The sequence below is a fragment of the Propithecus coquereli genome, unplaced genomic scaffold, assembly GCF_000956105.1.
Source record: "Propithecus coquereli isolate 6110/MARCELLA unplaced genomic scaffold, Pcoq_1.0 Scaffold39, whole genome shotgun sequence".
Lineage (NCBI taxonomy): Eukaryota > Metazoa > Chordata > Mammalia > Primates > Indriidae > Propithecus > Propithecus coquereli.
Genome location: NW_012149618.1, coordinates 5,916,080 through 5,921,282, shown reverse-complemented (window position 1 = coordinate 5,921,282; position 5,203 = coordinate 5,916,080). Strand labels below are relative to the sequence as shown.

At 43.4% G+C, this 5,203-nt stretch overlaps 1 long non-coding RNA gene across 1 annotated transcript in view; it reads right to left on the bottom strand.

The window, feature by feature from the left end:
• The window catches only part of LOC105816857, a 102,422-nt gene extending 97,533 nt beyond the window's left edge, over positions 1-4,889 (bottom strand). Inside the window, exon 1 of the long non-coding RNA XR_001137811.1 lies at positions 4,751-4,889. This is a non-coding gene — a long non-coding RNA (uncharacterized LOC105816857). The remainder of the gene's footprint in view (positions 1-4,750) is intronic.
• Positions 4,890-5,203: the final 314 nt, after the last annotated feature.

Sequence of the window (5,203 nt, the reverse complement as noted above, 5' to 3'; positions counted from 1 at the left end):
TGCTGTTTTTAGTATTTTGAATATATCACAATTCATCCATTCTACTGATATACATTTGCATTATATTCAATTTTTATTATGAATAAAGATGTTATGAACATTCTTTTACATGTTTTTTAGTAGATATTAGTTTCTCTTGGATATACCTAGGAATGCAATTACTGGATCATGGGTAGGAGTAGACACTGTCACAGTTTTCCAAACTGACTGTACTATTTTACATTCCTACCATCAACATGTAAGAGATCCAGCTGGTCTATATCCTTGTCAACATGGGCATTGACCATCTTTTTAATTTTAGCCATTCTGGAAGTTGTACAGTAGTATCTGTTTGTTTTAATTTGTATTTCCTGTTGACTAAATGTTGATTACCTTTTTATATGCATACTGGCCATTCTGAGATCCTCTATTAGAAAGTGCCTCTTCAAGACTTCAACACATTGTTAAATTCATTTTCTTATTGATTTTACGCACTAACATATGTATTCTTGGTATGAGTCCTATGTCAGATATATGAATTGCAAATTTCTTCTTCTAGTCTATATTTTGCTCTTCATTCTCTTAATGGTGTCTTTAGATGGAGAGAAGTTCAATTTCAATGAAGTCTAAAGGCAAATTTATCATTTTCATGGTCATTGCTTTCTGAATCCTTTGTAAGAAATGTCTGCCTCCTCTATTCGCTAGTTCTTTGATTTGTGCTTATGGTTTGAGCAGTTCTCCACCTTGCTACGACTTCATGAAATCCTGCATCTTTTGCAAGGTTCACTCTTCTACCTTGCAGTTGATTTTCACTGCATTTATGTTATGTTGATTAGGTGCTAGACAACTCTAGTGGTATAAGTAAGTGGAGATCAATTTTACAACGAGAGAATTCAGCAGTGATTATTTCCATATATAATGACTTCTGTACAAATATATTAAAAATCTAATGTTAAAAAAAAATTCTAATGCCCATTAGCCTAGCATTTTTCCCCAAACATATGTTAGATGATTCTTCCCAATCCTTTTGAACCCAGTCACAAGGAACTCCCTGCTCTATCCTTTTTCCTAAATTAGTTAACAACATCTCCAATTTCCAAACATATAGTTAGAAAACAAACAAACAAACCTTACTCAAACAAACACTATTGGCCAAGCAGGTGTTCCCCTCCCCGACCCATTATCTTTACGCCCAATCAGTCTTACATTCTGCTTTCCAAATGTGTGTGGAATCTGAACTCTGCTCTGCCACAGCCAATGCCCTGGTTCTCTCCCTCACCATCTCTTGTCTGGAGTCTGGAAACTGTCCTTAACTGGTCTCATCCTTACATTCTATCATCAAGTCATCAAAGTTGCCTCTAGAGAACATAAAGTTGATGTTACTCATCTAATCAAGATCCTTCTGTAGTCCCCAGTGCCTACAGGATAAAGTCAGTCTCTTAGCTGAGAATTCACAACCTGGCCCTAACCTTTCCTGGCTTCTCTCCCAGAAACTCCTACTCCAGTCTGACTCCTGGACATCATGCGCTCTCAATTGTCCTGGCCCTGCACTGCTTCCTCCTACAGCTAGAAGTCCTTTCTCCCTTTATCCTCTAGTCAGCTCCCTTCCTCTCTTGACTGGGCCACTCCAGAAGAAGCAACTGTTCCCCCTTATGTACATTTCCACAGCTCTCTACACCCACAAATTTGAGTTCTTACATTTGAGTTAATCATTTATTTGTCTCATTCACTAGTCTACAAACTTCTGGACCTGGGACTTCTCCCTGAACTTCTCAAGGATAAGGTCAGGAGTTAATCTTTACATTCCAAGGACTTGGCAGGGCTGTTCCACAAAGGTTAAATGAAAGAATGTCCCAGCCACTTTTACTCATGTCATCTTTTTTCTATAAATAAAGACTTGAAAAATTAGTACAAGTATGTCAAATTAATGAGCCTAACCAAAACGAGTTTTCTTTGAAAAGTCTCCCAGCAAATCATTCTTTTAAAAAATGTAATAAAAGCAAAAATCTCAATTATTGATTTGTGTTTCCTGGTAGAGATTAGTCACAACTATTTGTTTTAAAAGACCTTTTGAAACAATGGGCATCAAACATAGGATGAATACACGACTTAACCAAAGTAACTGCAGTTATCACCACATAAATCACTACTGAATGCCAATGGAATAAATCATGGTTATTGTTTATACAACTAAAAGATCACAAACAAAACTACTCCCTTCAAAATTTGTTCATGTATTCCCCCCTAACCCATAGCACATCTGTATGATACAGGAAGATGGTATGCATGGTAGTTAAGAACACAGGCTAGGCCAGGCAAGGTGGCGCACACCTGTAATCCTAGCACTCTGGGACACCGAGGCGGGCAGATTGTTTGAGCTCAGGAGTTCGAAACCAGCCTGAGCAAGAGTGAGATCTGCCTCTATCAAAAAAAACAGAAAGAAATTAGCTGGACAACTAAAAATATATAGAAAAAGTTAGCCGGGCATGGTGGTGCATGCCTGTAGTCCCAGCTACTCAGGAGGCTGCGGCAGTAGGATTGCTTGAGCGCAGGAGTTTGAGGTTGCTGTGAGAGCCAGGTTGACACCATGGCACTCTAGATCGGGCAACAGAGTGAGACTATGTCTCAAAAAAAAAAAGAACACAGGCTAGAATCACAATGCTAGTTGTGTGATTTGAACAAATTACTTAAATTTCAATGTGCCTCAGTTTCCTCATCTGTTAAATGAAGATAATAAAAGTACTCCCCTCAGAATGTTGCTGGGTGCCTGGCAGAGAAAATGAATGCATAGTAATGAATGTCAACTATTATTACTGTATTTTTAACTTTTTAAAGCCCTTTTACATATATTGTCTTCCTACCCCCCCTTACAACAGTGCAATGAGATTGTCTGAACAAGACATCCCCCCTTTAAAGATAAGGCACTGACAGAGAAGTTATATGATTACCCTAAGATATTTTAAGTGGCAGAGTATGGACTAGAAACCACACATAACCTTAACCCCAGGCCAAACTGACCAAATCTCCAAGGATCTAGTTCAAAAGAAACATTCTTTTGGATTTTCCCCATTGTTTCCTCCTGGTTGTCAACAACAGCCAGCCTAAAGACCTGGTGGGTGCTGAAGACTCTGAGATTTGGGGGAAAAATAATAATAATAATAAATAAAGAACTAGTGGAAACAGATGAACCACACTTTTTTTTTTTTTTTTTCCTTTGGAGACAGAGTCTCACTCTGTTGGCCAGGCTAGAGTGCCGTGGTGTCAGCCTAGCTCACAGCAACCTCAAACTCCTGGGCTCAAGCGATCCTCCTGCCTCAGCCTCCCACGTAGGTGGGACTACAGGCATGCGCCACCATGCCTGGCTAATTTTTTCTATATATTTTTAGTTGTCTGGCCAATTTCTTTCTATTTTTCGGTAGAGACGGGGGTCTCACTCTTGCTCAGGCTGGTCTTGAACTCCTGAGCTCAAACTATCCGCCTACCTCGGCTTCCCAGAGTGCTAGGATTACAGGCATGAGCCACCATGCCCAGCCAAACCACCCCTTTTGCTCAAATTGAAAAGGTAAGAGAAGCCTCACTTTCACAGTACCTGACACATAGTTGGCACTCCAGAGACAGGAGCTATTGATGACTGAAACACAAAGAGCTATTGTGCTTTCTCAATTACAGAACAAGGTACTGCTCCACAAAAATCAAGCCTGCTACCAAAAACAAGTTGCTTAATATTATGCTTATCTGTCACATCAAAACACAGTGTCACAATAGAAACTAAAAAAGTTTTTTAAAGAAAATTTGCTTTTACTCTCAAAAATAAATAAGTTTTGCAAAAAGGACTTTCATCAAGACAGTTTCTGAAAACTAGTTGTATTTCATGACATGATGTTTCTTTGTCCAAGTGACTGATAGAAATAAGTAATATTTTATCTGGGTAATGTCTTCACCAATATTTATCTTCAATATTTTCCTCAGACTTAAACTGAATCCCAATCCCCCGTCTTCTCTACAGCCACATGCACACTGAATATAGTTAATGAACTTCAAAGGCATATGCAATGCTTCCAGGGAACCCACCTCTACCAGGGAAGTGCAAGAAAGCAAAACGTCTTCACAACTACATCTAAGTGCCTTATCTTTTCATTTCTTCTCTCAGATGGCCAATTAGAAGCTAAGATACACCTTAAAGAGCAGACTTGACATCGGCCCCTGGCTAAGGCCTACCTTTCCTTTCGTGGCACTGCCACTCTGGCACCTACAGGCACGTCTCTGGCGCTCGAAGAATACGAAGGGAAGGCAGCTCTAGCTCCTGCCTAGACAGCTTTCGTCCAAGCCTTGCACGTGGCGGCCACTTGGGATGTTTTTGAACATGGGACTTAACCAGGGCTCAGCTTGAGTGGTGTTTGGGGACAGTGATGCTCCCAGACCCGCCAAAGTCGGAGCATAAAGGTCTTGACTTTGCTTTTGTAAATACCTACAGGACACCCGGCCCTTCACGCCGCTCGGCTACCTTGCCCTCGCCAACCCAGCTCTCACGGCCCATCGGCTACCGACGCCTCCACCAGGCTCCAGGAGTCACTTTCCCGCACCTCCTCTCGCCTGAGCCGGCTACTCCACCACCTGTGCCGGGACCCCAATTCCCGGTCAAGGGACCATTACCGGGCGCCGCGGTCCGGGGAGGGCCCGTGGCTCAGGGAAAAGAGGAGGAGCTGCAGCTCCCCCGACGCCGCCATTTTCCCTGAGTCGTAACCCCCACCTGACAGTTCCAGCCTCCCACCTGTGACTGGCAGGGGACTCCGTGCGACGCCGTGGGAGGCGCGTGGACTAGTCTGGGACTCCGAAGGGGTCACAACCTCAGGGCAGAACCCGCCGCTAATTCATCCCAAAGCGAGGAGGCGTCCAGCCGTCGCCCTAGTAATGCGTCCCGGCAGACTCCATTCTGATTGGCTGTGGATGTCGTGACGCAACGGCGTCCCCGGCTGCGTGGGAAGAACAGGTCCCCCGGCGCCCCGCCCCTGCTCTGCAGCCCGGGGTACCCGGGGCGCCGGTCTTACTCTCCGCGCCTGCCTTCCAGGGCTCTTTTAAAGGGGCCGCGCTTATTTCCTCGTCTGGCCTGGAGAGGAAGGATGCACAGAGTGGAGGGGTGTATAGGGGAGAAACAACAAAATAGGAAATCATCGAAAGTCATTGTCCCAGGGAACCTGATACTTCGTCCAACCCCTAGAATTGC